Consider the following 14,229-nt stretch of genomic DNA (forward strand, 5'->3'; position numbering starts at 1 on the left):
CATAAATTTCTATTAACAAGCCTCTGTTTACAGTTTGCTCTTATTTTTATTTGTAGAGTTTCTCGTAAACATTTTAAAAGCTGTCTGAAGTTGAGAAAAAATGTATTCATCGCACAGCTTGGGGCATGGGTTTTATTTACCCATGCAGAGCTAGCATAAAACCTGACACACTTTAATTGGTCTATTGACTTAATGTACAGTATCTGGTGCTATATTCAGAGGTGCAATGGGTCCCCTAAATTAGGTTTATGAAGCCCATACAGTAAACTTCAGTTTATAATGACAAGATGAAAGATTACCGTAAATCATCTCCTTCTTAAAATGATCGTTTATATACGATAAGCACAGGATTAAACGCATAAAAAAAGAAAGGAACCACAGCCCAAATTCCTATGCCTTTATTTATAAGAATAAATTGCTGGAATACACTATAAAGTTCAACATTTTGTATTAGTTTTTCATATGTCATAATGTTACATACATCAGTGGTCTCATAATTAGGAGGACGAGAATAGCGCCAGCAGATTCCATGGGACTTTACAATCAGAGGCGGTAGGATACATTTAAAATCAATCGCTATGGACTGTATTGTCAAGCTATAAGGGTATATCATCATTCCATCCATCAATGACATTTTATAAAAATAGATTAATTTTGTAACAATTACCTTCTGGTTATACAGTAAGTGTATAACCATTTACAGACTATTTTGCAAGCTTAAGATGGGGAATTTGACCACAATCATCCTTTTTATTAGATCTTTAACCCTAATATATAACCCTACCATTAACCTTAATAAGTGTAAGTAAATAAATTGGTTTCAGCTTTATTGATGTCTACATAGATGTCTATCTTGATAAATAATTTCTAATTTACTGTTTAGTTAGTTATTGCCCTTGTAACATCTGTAGGCCATACTACTTTGTATACATTTCTGATTCGAGTTCTAATTTTTGTATCTAATGTATTTATAGAATTTTTTGAAGAGCTGATAGACGATTTTGCCCTTTGCATCGTTTTGTCTCCGTTGGGGTTTCTGGTCTCATCCATAATTGTTTGATTGTTTTCTTTGCTACTGCTGCCATGATATGTTGTTTTTTTACCAGTTGCTCTGTTATGGTTTTTATTTAAATTCAATATTGCAATTTCTGGTGACAACTGCAGATCATATATCTTTGAAGTCTTAAGATAAGTTTGGATTTGCCTCTAAAAAAGTTTAATATTGAGGAAGGACCAAAGTCCATTAATAACATCAGCACCCACGTGAGAAAACTTCAGACATTTTGTAAAGTTTGTTCTGTGAGATATAAGCATAATGCACAATCTTGTATGCCATTTCTGCATAGGACGCATTGGTAAAACCTGTCTCATTTTGAGAAATGCTTTAAGTCTTCCTGGTGCAAGCGTGGACATTTCTTGTCCTTGTGTGCAACCCCTATTGTCACAGTAGATAAAGTGGCTGGCATCAAGAGTTTTAACACCTTGCCAGTTCCATCGAATGAAAGATACTCTGGAGGTTACCCACTTCTTTCGAAAATTCCATTGTTGGAGAAGGTGGGTTTGAGATAAATGTATCCTCATTAGAAACTGCTGCTTTAAGTATTTTATGGTCAAATTTTGGCATTATTTTTTTGGTGTATTTGCAGTAGATGGTTACTGTGTGTCAGCTTTTTGTAATCTATTTATTTATTGTATTTTTAGAACAGTAATAGTCTTCGGATCCGTCAATGCTCTCAACAGGACCCCACAAACCACAGTAGTATGTTCAGGTAAGTGTGGTGTGGGAATGTTTCCTTTAGTCTATATGTGTCTGTCTCTATTTAGTTACATTGGATCTCCTCCCGGTCATTCAAAACAGTATCACAACCCACTTAGGTAAATAGATTGTCACTAACCAAACAATATAAATTATAATATGCTGCTGATAAAACAATGGTGCCATACCCAGTTTTAGCGTCTAAAGTAGATCTCTCATTTTCTATGTGTCTCTGCTCTTCCCTGTGAGCCACACACCGCATGGAGTTCACAGTTGCAACGTGGGTTACTAACCGCCATCCACTATCAACCTTCCCCATAGGTTTTTAGCTGCGTGTTCTCACAACGAGAGACCCCATTTAGAGCTTTTTCCCCCCATGTCTGCCAATGTTCATCCAGTAACCCTGTCCCAGACTGAAGTGTGACCCAGGGAGCACTAGCCCCATCCCCCATCAGTGACAAAGGATGTTATGTATGTATCACCTTTCCTGTAGAATTCATCTTCATGACTACAGCCACCTTTTATGGATCATATTTTCTTAATTACAGAACGAGTAAGCTCAAATCATGCCACTCTATTTGGTGCTCAATATGGCGTTCTTCATGCAGGGCTTTGGATGTAAGTGGACTTCCAGGAGATGCTCTGATTGCTGAAATGACTCAAGTTCCCTGCTAGTTAAGTGTCGGGTTTTTGTTTTTGGCTTTGTTTTGCCTTTTAGAGTCAATTTTTTCCCTCAATGGTGGCGGATTTTTCTCAAGTAGATAGAGCTGGGGCTTGATGCGAATACCTTGATTGGATCCAACGTTGAAGTCCTGGAATACACTTTAAAAAACAAATTTAAAAAAAAGAACCAAACCAATAAGAATAAACAAAATAAAATTATGTGTGTTAAAGTGTATATCTGTGTGCAAGTGAAAGCGGAATAAACAGAAATGCAAAAACTTTCCCTTAAACATAGTGTACAGCTTAGTTTATCTGCGTAACCTTCTGTTACTTTGACTCCTGACCCATGGCTACATCTCTAACTCTGCTTTCCACAGTATCTCACTTTATTCTGGTTTTCCACATGACTTTCCTGTGTCCTACGTTTCTCTCAGTGTTTTGTTCTCTTCCACCAGGGGGAACAGCAGGACAGTTGCTGCTATGCAGAAGGATTCTCATCCAGTTTCCATACAGGTATGCTTAACAGTAAGTTCCAAAAAGCAGAACTATGGCTAAAGTTCAATTGAAATCCAAATAGAATTTTAAATTCTGCTATGCATAGGTTGAAGATACGTAGAATACACTTTAAGTTGACGTACTACAGTCAATCACATTCAAAGAATTCAAGAAACTTCAGATGTGCATCAAGCTAACCTAAAGATTTAATCTAAAGTTAAAGGTCAATAAGGGTAGAGTAGACAGGCCAATTGGTTCTCTTTTGCTTTTTGCCTATATATGTATATGGTTGAGAATATACAGTGCTGTTTAACTAACACAAAATTACTCAAATGAATATCTGTAAAAACAAGAGACGTTTTAATACAGTACCTCACCCAATTTACCTTAAACTAAAGAATAAAAGAAAAAAACATTTTGTGACCGTTTAAAGAGTTTGGCATCTCCAATATAATGAGGCTTAGAGGGACTGGCAAGTCAAAGGTCCAACTCACTTGGAGATACGGAGTTGCCTAATTTTTGCCAACTTGCATTCACTTGCATCTCTTGCATGCAAGTTGTTTTTTTGAAGATACTAATGCGAGTTTTGTCCTACCCATATGCATTTGCTGCTGCATACTAAAACAATTGTGCCAACTCACAAGCACTTGCATATTAGTGAATAGATCACAATTTAAAAATAAACGCTAAAGGAACAGATAGCTCAAAAACATATACTAAAACAATTGGGAATATAAATAATTACTGGTCCTTTTATAACCACAAAGATGGCCTTTTAATAACCAAAAAAACCCATGCATGTGGGGTATCACTGTATTCAGGAGATGGTACACATATTGGGGTCTTGTTTGACACGGACATATACCAGGAGCAGTAATTTCATACCTGAAGTACAACATGTGTGAAAAAAATGTACTACCATAAAGTTTGACAAAGGCTGGTGGTAAAATTAGTGCATGGAAAGGGTTAAAATACCAGCATTTCAAATACCTTGGGGTGCCTTGTTTTCAAAAATATTTGGTTTGATTGGGTAAATTGCATTGGCCCCAGTTCTTTAATTATAATGCTGTACATTGTGGTCACAGAACTGCTGTTCATTTTGATTAGGGAGCCAAGATTCAAGTGGGCATTGTATTATACATTGTACAGTATTCTACTTGAAGGGGAACACTCAGAATTATTTTGTTTATTATTACAAGCATCACTTAAAATCGTTTTTAAAAATATAAAATGTCATTGTGTTTCAAAATTTTTTTTCACGTAATACGATACTAAAAGCTGTTTACATATATAGCTTTTTAATCTCTATTATCCTACCCAGTCTAGTAGACAAACATACTGGCTCCTTATTGTACTAATAATTATATGACTAATGAAGGTCTGTATAGAATGGATCTTAATCAGCTAACGCGGGTATTCATTAGCTCTGTCATAATCAATTCTTTGTGGTTACGAGAAGTCAAATTGACGGCCTACAATGCCAACCTCCAGGCCAGTTAGAGAGTCTATGCTGTCAGTATACTCTAAACCAGAGCCGGCCTTAGGCGTTGTGGCGCCCTGTGCGGACTACTCCTCTGGCGCCCCCCCTCACTACCCCCCCTCAAACTACCCCTCCCTTCTGCCCCTTCAAACTAACCCCCCGCCCCTTCAAACTACCTCCCCCTCTGCCTCTTCAAACTACACCACCCCTGCCCCTTCAAACTACACCCCCCCCTGCCCCTTCAAACTACACCCCCCCCACACTTACCTTGTTGCCGGAGTCCTGCGGTGAGAGTGGGAGGCATCCGTCTTCTCGCTCTGCCGCGGTGCCGGCATTTCATGTTGAGCGCCGGAATAGTCCGGCACTCAACATGAGATGCCGGCACCGAGACGGAGTCACGGAGAGTAAGGGGCGCCGAGCGGTTGCTGAGAACTTCACGAGCAACCGTTCGGCGCCCCTGCCCGGGACTTAGATTAAAGCATCGGTTTTTTTTGTTTTTAAACTTTATTTAACATGAATGATGTTAAATAAAGTTTAAAAAACAAAACAAAACAAAAAAAAACGATGTTTTAAGTTAAGTCCCGGGCAGGCGCCCCTGCTACCATGGTGCCCTGTGCGGTCGCACAGGTCGCACACCCCTAAGGCCGGCCCTGCTCTAAACTACTCAAAGAGAATGTTAATAAGGGGTTAATCTTGTACAATATCACAAGTTTGGATTAAACTATTGCCCTAGATAGAGTTTCCCTATTAAATACAGTCACTCATGCTTAAATTTCTCACATCAATGTTTTAGAGATAATTAATAGTGACTGGCCCAGAACCATGGTGCTTAACAGGTCTTCTGAAATTAAAATGGGATTAAGTAAAAAAACATGATAATGTAAATTCATTTTATATTCCACGAGGACCAAAGGTTTTATGTTAAAATAAGAAAGCTGAAATTATTTCTCAAGAGAAATACCAAAAATAATTTGCAACTTCCTATAACAAAATGTCATAAATTGTTCATATGAGATTTTAAATATATATAGGCAGTGTGTATATATATATATATATATATATATATATATATATATATATATATATATATATATATATATATATATATATATATATGTGAACTAAAGGTGATTTAAATGGATTGGTTCTGAACATTAGTCACACATAAAAATAATTTGTGAAAAAAATGTTTACTATTCAATATTATACAGTATATGTTAATATGTAATGAATATAGTGCAGCTACAGCTGAACCTTTCACATCAACTGAACACTGTGCTAACGTGACTTATAAATGGTTTAAGAATGTTATGGTCATTCAAACATTTAAGTCTATATGTTATAATGATAATTAATAATTTGAATAATTATTTATTCAACTTATAACTCATGATACAAGTATAGAGGTATATTACTTTTTCGTGTCATACTGTTTTTACAAAGTTACGTATTTGCATGTGATACATATCATAGTACAGATGGTTACAAATAAATCATGAAACCACGCGGGAGCCAAGAGATACACCAACAGCACTATTGCAGCAACACCTACATGGAACAGTCACGGGATGTCGGCGAAAAAGCAGGGTAGCTACCTGGGGCAGTGAGAATTTTAGGACGCGTGAGATTACATTTATGGGTAATTTTCTAAGCAGAGATCTTGAGACACACATCCTTCATGAAATATCCTGGGGTGTACACTTTGTCTCAGACAACTAGATAAAACTATGACAGTGAAGGCTTTCTGCCTATAGTAGTTCAGCTCACCCTCAGTTCAGCCATGACCTCCAGAAGCTTGTATTTCAGAATGAAGTCACTAAGACCATATATATATATATATATATATATATATATATATATATATATATATATATATATATATATACATACAGGGGTTGTCACATTTGGTTTATATCTAGGCTCCAGCCAAATACTACACACACAGTAACATACTTACATACAATAGCATACACACAGACACAGTTGCGAGCAGGGCCCTCTATACCTAATGCATCGATTTGTCTTAGTCTGACAATTCTCGTCTTTTCATACCCCTTGAATATATGTATTGTATTAAGCGCTGCGTAAATTGTTGGCGCTTTATAAATAAAAAATAATAATAATAATGTTCTAACACACACACATACTAACACATACATGGTAACATACACAGGCACGGTAGCATACTTACACACAGTTACATGCTGGAAGAGCAGCTGCACTTCATTTGTTGATGGCAGAGGAGGTCCCTGCCGGCGACCAATAGAGTTGCTCGTACGGACCTTTAAAATCCTGGCACCAAAACTGCTGTGTACAGCGTTAACCCTGTATTAACCCCTTCTAAAAAAATTTAAAAAACGAACACGAAGAATGTACACGAATATTCGCCCAAACCAAACACAAGAACGGGCGAATATTCATGGAGTACAAAGATTTTTTTCCCCACGAAGACGAACATGAAGAGTTGGCCGGTGCCCAAGTCTAGTATTAACCATAAAATGAATGCTATTTAAAATCTGAATTCTCCCTGTTTTGTATAGCATTATGTGCTCTGATGGGAATGCTATTACTATCTCACTTTAAATTGCCTGAGGTAGAACTCAGACACATGTCTTTTTTTACCGAGATTATCTATTATGTATGTCAATCAATAACAGTTGAACTATGCAATCAGTATGGAAATGTTCCTAAGTAACAGCATTTTTCTGACAGCAGGGATGTTCTGCATGATTTTACAGGGTAGCGAACAACCTCAAGCAGAAAAGTGCTCAGTGGTTTTAAAATAACCACCAATTAGACTAATACAAAATGCTATGAAACACAAAATTAGAACTATTTTGGTTAAATAATGTTAAAAAAAGACCACTGATCTTAAATACTCGAGCACAGTAATGCGAGGGAAACATCTTTATTCATAAAAGCAATTGTACACTTACTTTGAAGGTCTACTGTGACCTTATAGATGCTCTGATCCCAATGCTTATACCACCTGTACAAACAACATTTTAAATGTGTTTTTTACACATGTATTAACATAAAAATCATAAAACACAAAATAGACTTTTCTTGCATGAGAATAAGGTTATTTTTGCAGATCACATTTTGCTTATATAATTAATCACATAATTGGAGAACTCTCAGCACTTAATTCCATAGTCAACCAAATCAGAAAAGTACATAGAGATGTCATTAGATGAAGAACAGGCTGCATGTTTTCTCACTTACCGTATTTATATATCTACAGTAGTGTTTTAGGAAGGGTGAAAAAATGCTGTAAAATAAGAATGCTTTCAAACATAGACATGTTAATATTTTGTTATTATTATTACAAAATGCAAAGTGAGTGAACAGAAGAAAAATCTAAATCAATATTTAGTGTGACCACCCTTTGCCTTCACAACAGCATTGTCACGTCCACATTCCCGCTGAACGGAGAAAACGCTGCTTACATCTCTCCAGGCTTGGTAGCCCCGATACACGGCTACATAGAAATAAGATCAACGGTCACTCGGTGCGATCACTGTTGCGCGGTCTTGCTTGCCACCCCCCCTCGCATGTGCACGCCGCACCAAGAATAACAATACTTTTAGACATTGCCATAGCAACCAGGGACTTAACTCCTCCCACTGACATCACTGACATTCCTCAATCTAGCCCTATATAAACCCTGAGCAATTCCAAAATGGTACTCAATGTTACTGAACCTTCCTGGAGTGACTTTTCCTCTGTTGTATTCCTTATTTCCTGGTTCTGACTCTTGGCTTCTACTTCTGGATATCCCCACCTCTGGCTCCCTGATTTGGCTCTGTGATTTGTGGACTTTCTTATCTCCGGCATCCTTACTTCGGCTATATTTCCTTTGGGTTTCCCTCTGTCTGGTGTACAGATCCAGGTCTGTTATCCTGCCTATTGCTGGTCACCCATGCTCATAGCCTACTCTGGTGAGAGTCCTGTTATCATATCAGTTCTCTCTTCTGTGTACTACCCCAGCAAGTGTGACTCCCTCTGCATCTGGGTTCCTGCAGTTAAACATGAGTACCAGCATTACAGGCATCACTTATTCGAGGTACACTTGCATGAATCTATCCTTTATTAAAGACCTTGGCAGGTAGATTGTTCCAAACATCTTGGAGAACTAACCACGGTTCTTCTGTGGCTTTAGGCAACCAGCCGCTTCCCTCTCTCTCTCTAATCCCAGAGAGACTCGATGATGTCAAGAGATCAAGGCTTTGTTGGGACCATACCATCACTTCCAGGAATCCTTGTTCTTCTTCACACTGAATATAGTTCTAAATGACTTTGACTGTGTGATTGGCATCTTGAACTTCTGGAAGTCCCTGTCTGCCTTGAAATTTGTGCCTGGGAGAGACCATGCTGATGGAGTATAAGTACCTTGTGTCTTGTTGCTGTACTCAGTCTTGCCATGGTGTACGACTCTTGACACTGTCTTTAGCATTTAGTTTAATGATTTAAAAAAATGATATTTTAGGGAGCTTTCTTCAAGATCGTAAGCTTGCGAACAGGGCCCTCTCCACCTAATGTCCCGTCTTGTCATACCCCTTGAATATATGTATTGTATTAAGCGTTGCGTAAATTGTTGGCGCTATATAAATAAAAGATGATAATAATAATAATAATAACTTTTTTTTACACCTGCCTAAAACTTTTGGACTGTACGGTTTATATGCAGACTGTCACTTGAAAACAATCACTACATTAATCACTAGAGAATGCAAAATGAAGTTATGCTAGCATTTAAATAGTGGTGTACTTTGGTAGGATTTATTAATTACATATGTTCTTTTCCTCTTTTACTGGAAAGACATTATTAAATAACATGTCCAAGACCACTCATCCTGATTTGTCATTTACTATTTTTCAAAAGAATGTATTCCACAAAATGACAGGTAAGCTAAAATGAATTTCTAAAAATATATTAAACCATTTAAAGATCAACATGGCATGCATACAACACGGCTCTTTTGAGTAATTTTAATATACATGGTTTGTTTCTTTCCTTTTTTGCAAGGCAGCTCACTGCCACTATAAAGGAGAAATCCCATGATACTTTTTACGCTTTTGTTATTGTCTTATGGTTGTAAATAATATGTATGCAATATCCATCACAAAATAGTATGATTTAATTTTAGGTTTTACACTTACCCATGATGCTATTTAATAAAATAGTCCTAACAACCCCTAAGCCTCTTGGAGATCTGAACATGCCACCTGATGAAAACATGTTATGCAGTATGTACTTTAATCACTTAAATATGTATGCCACACATGGCATCAATAAGATTTAGTCAAAAACGTTTTTGGGGAGTTTAGTGAATCAGTTTCAAGGCTGCATTTATAAAACCCCCTAATGTACCACATACATCACAAAGAAGCTAGTCCCATAGGCTAATCCTAGGCTAGGGACACGGCCCTTACCCCATGATCTTGGGTGCGATTGGCAGCCTTTTTAACCAATTTCCCAGCCTTTTGTGACATACCTCATCACTGGTGGCAAAGGGCTTATAGAACTGGTATCTTGTTCAATTTATTAACTAAACAAAAATAAAAAAATGACTATAAGACTTATTGAAATCATTGACTGGGTGCACAACAAATTCAGACAACCATTAACCGATCAATAAGTCCAATATGTTTATTTAAAAGATCAGATCCTAGGAACTGATACCTTTTTAAATGTTTAATATTAAAATAATAAAACACATTGGTATGAAGCATTTGCACAACAGTGTTAGCAAAGGTTTGCAGATGCTCTAGGTGAATAGCCTAACTAGTTTAGGCAGCTAGTCAGATTTAGTTTTCATAGCTGTCACTATGCTTAGTATTAACAATGCCTATGACAGAATTGCCTTAAGTAAATACATTCTCCCACTTCTCTTGTGACAATATGATTAGGCTCATCGCTAGAACTGTTCTGCATGTTCTAGTGGAGTGCTACACTGACATCTAGTGGTGAAAAGTGAATATATAAAATAGACAACTTTTACTGTGCTTATTTTATCATAATATACATAATGTTTTGTTCATGTTTCACATATAAAATTGGAACTTCCCCTTTTACATCATTTACTTTGTTGCACCTTATAAATATAACTGCACCTCTCGATCAAAGACAAAATTAAAGAATGACTTCATTACCTAACAGCAGGGGAAATTGAAGAGTGCTGGGGTAAAGTCTTAATTTGTTCACTTGAATGTTGTATCAGTTTAAGTTTGTCAGTCTTTTACAGTTATTGGGTCCCATACATCAATTATATTAATGTATATTATACTCACGCATGATCACAAAGTCCTTGTTTAATAAGGCAAATTACACTAAAGTTAAAAATGCCTCAAATAGATGTCATCATTTGTAAATGTATATATTTATATGTAGGGACAGGAAAAATCCACTCGTCCACGAAAAATGTAAAATAATGAGCATGATCTATACATCTCCCACATGTTTTAAGCTTTTTTCCCCAATATCTTTACTGAGCCTGAGTTAATTATTTTATTTGTTGTTGTTAAAACTTTGACAGTCTGACATATTTTAACATAATTAGCTGAGCATTGTCATTGTTACTTTTTGGCAACTGCTGCATTTTAGAGCTCTTAGTATGTGCTGCTATTTAGTGTAAAGGGCCACTCCAGTGTCCCAGGGAGCCTTTAAACGATCAATACATTTCATAGTATAGTCATATGCATTGTTCAAAGATTGCAGAGATGCAGCTTCGCACCCACTGACATTTTACGCTGCTTGTGGCCCTGTATCCAATAACCCTCATCTATTTGGATTCATAGCAACATTTCTTATTAATACAGAGCCCTTCTCTTTTATTTATATATTAATAATGGTAATACTTGGGGTCTTGTGGGGTAGGGATAAATTATCTGTATGTAAAGTGATTGGGATTTTAAGGTCTCACCTCAGGTCTCCCTTGATGACCCTGCCATCTGACCACCAGGGCTCACTTCCATTGTGGCGGGACCCTTCAGTGATGACCCCACTGTCCGATGGCCTCCCCAAGAGAAGTTCTGTCACTATCCCCTTCTTCCGTCTCTCACCTGCCTGATAAAAACGGTTTTGGGTCTTCCCTGCTTGGCCAGACCACGTGGCAGCATAATGTCACGTGTGCATGCATCCATCCTGTGTGTGCACACATATGGTGTCATCAGCCCCTTTTGCTTCCCTTGTGACCCATTTGACCTTCTTTCTGGCTGGAAACATCCATCAGTTATTCCTAGCCCTTGTTGGTGTGACATTTGTGCTGCACCTTTTGTCTTCTCATTAGAACCACAATGCCAGGCCCGGCTTGTCACTTGACCTTCCACTTATGTCCTGTTTCTCCATGTTCGATATAGGTTGACTAATGATAACTTTCTAATAAATGCTCACAGGGGTCGCAACTGTGACAGGGCTTGCCACTCTACGGGACCCCTGCGATCACCTGTCTCACTTCCCCGCCTCCTTAAAGCCAATCGCATGATCTCTTGCACTCTATCCCTGCACACTGTTTCTGACTGATTCAGCGTGCATGAAGTGACATCACATCCACTTCCTGCCTGCTGGTTCAGTCTGCACATCATGCAGAGGAGGAGGGACACACCACTCCTGCAGGTTAGTGGTGTGGGCAGAGGCACAGGCAGGTTGTTTGGGGGCAAAGATAGCACAGACAGGCTGTTTGGAGACACTGACAAGCTGTTTGGTGACAAAGATGGAACAGGCAAACTTTTAACCCCTTAATGACAAAGCCCGTACATGTACGGGCTCAAAATGCATTGTTTTCAATGGGTTTAGGGACCGCCCATTGTCCTTAAGGGGTTAAAAAATAAAGCACTTACCTCACACAGGATTTTCAGCCATGCTGCAAAATCTTCTTTTTTCCTCTATGATCCAGCTCTTTCCTGTCACTGCAGTGAATTTAGCTAGGGGGTTGGGGGGATTCTACAGGCTCCCACATATGCTCATATAGTGAAGCCTAGTAAATGTTACGTGTCTCTGCAGTAGCAGCAGCTGTGTGGCGGCTCACACACAAGCTGTAGTGCATGTATGTATTCATGTACAGTATGTGTATAGTGTTAGACTGAGTGAGTGTATGTGGAGGTATATGGTGGTAGAGTGAGTGTGTGTTACTGTATGGTGTTAGCGTGCGCATATGAGTGTATGGTTAAAGTGTGTGTTAACAGTAGAGCATGCTCATGTTAGTACGCTATATGGTGTTAGCATGTGTGAGTGCAGGTATGTGCCACATAAAGTCCGTTTTCGTTTGCTGCATGCTATGTTGAATTTAAACAAACATTATTTACTTGCAAGTCCTGGTGTGTGCTTAATAATTTAACTATACGTTTGCTGGCCAGTTGGAAGCACCTGGGTATTATGATGTTGATGAGCTGTGTGCAGGGTTCTTTATTTTGTAAGGTAAAAAAAAAATATATATATATATATACTATGTTTAATGAAATAGACATATTATTATTATTTATTGTTTTATATAGCACCATTTAATTCCGTAGGGCTGGGTGATTTAATAAATAAGAATTCATCTTCAGTCATTCTCAGAAGAGTCCATTAGATGGCAGTACAATACCACACAAAATTACCTTTTGAACCACTTATCTTTGCAAAGTCCATAGTCTACGTTATAGAGAAAGTTAACAAACAACTAAGCAAAGTAAATATGTACAAGTAATGAGAGAGGACAGAGCCGAAATCTGAAGTTCAAGGAGAAATCTAGTTTCCCCGTTTGCTGGTTAGCAGCAGTAATACAGTCACATATAAGTATTTAGATTTGTCATTTTGGATTAGTGCAGTTATGTCAGACCAGTTCGCCCAGCTCTCCAAATGCAAAGGTAAGGAGTGTCTGTGGGGCACATGGAGTGGCATTATAAATGCATAGTGTACGCAAGGTTTTTTAACGATCACTGCTTTATAATACTGAAAATACCTTAGTAGGTATTCACAATATAATTCATTTTCTACACTGGAAAAGTGATAATCCTTTCGCTTTTTTATTTGTTCCAAAGTTATAATATACGGTATATATTTTATAGATAACTTTGGTCGATGCAGCTTATCTTAATTATTATTTGTATGATTATGTCTATGCTTAAATGCTGTTTTAAATCATTTATCGTAATGCTACTTATAATTAATTGCCAATTATGACATCCGATTTTTTCCACTATATTTCTCTCTACATATGACAGTCGTGACTGTCGATCGTTAAAGAGACGAAGTTAAGATGCATTCCGTTCTTTCTCATGTGTTGGCTGCTTCTGTTATTCTGTGCAAGGCATAGAAGTTGCTAATCGTACACTGTATCATCGGCATGCTATTACTTCTACTACAACGCAATGTGCAGCTCTGGAATGGACTGATCATGCCTAGCTCCTGTGACATTCACGTTGCATAAGGCAGCGGTGAGCTGAATGAGAGCGTTTAGACTGCATGATCCGGTACCGGTACTCATGAAATAACCTATAGCCTGTCCAATTTCATTCTTTTATATTATTTTAACGTGTGTGACGTTGTGGAGATTACTCGGGGTTTTTAAGGAAAATGTATGTAACACCACACATGCAGAATAGTACATGCCTTTGTATGCTTGGTTTAGGTATATTAGTATATTATATTAAAAGTCTGGATCAAATGCGTTGTCATTGCTATAGTTGTGCATAAATATAGCTCCCAAGCGTCCCACTGTAGGAGAGTCAGTCCCTCTTGGGACTCAAAATCCTTCTTTCCCTCTATCCTCCTTTATCTCTGCAGTTTTTTCTATTTTTAGGGTATTTGCAGTAAATCTCAATGTATACTGTATCACAATAATGTGTATAG

This window comes from Sceloporus occidentalis, unplaced genomic scaffold (genome assembly GCF_023333645.1).
Source record: "Sceloporus occidentalis isolate IW3139 unplaced genomic scaffold, rSceOcc1.0.p SCAF_149, whole genome shotgun sequence".
In the NCBI taxonomy this organism is placed as follows: Eukaryota; Metazoa; Chordata; class Lepidosauria; order Squamata; family Phrynosomatidae; genus Sceloporus; species Sceloporus occidentalis.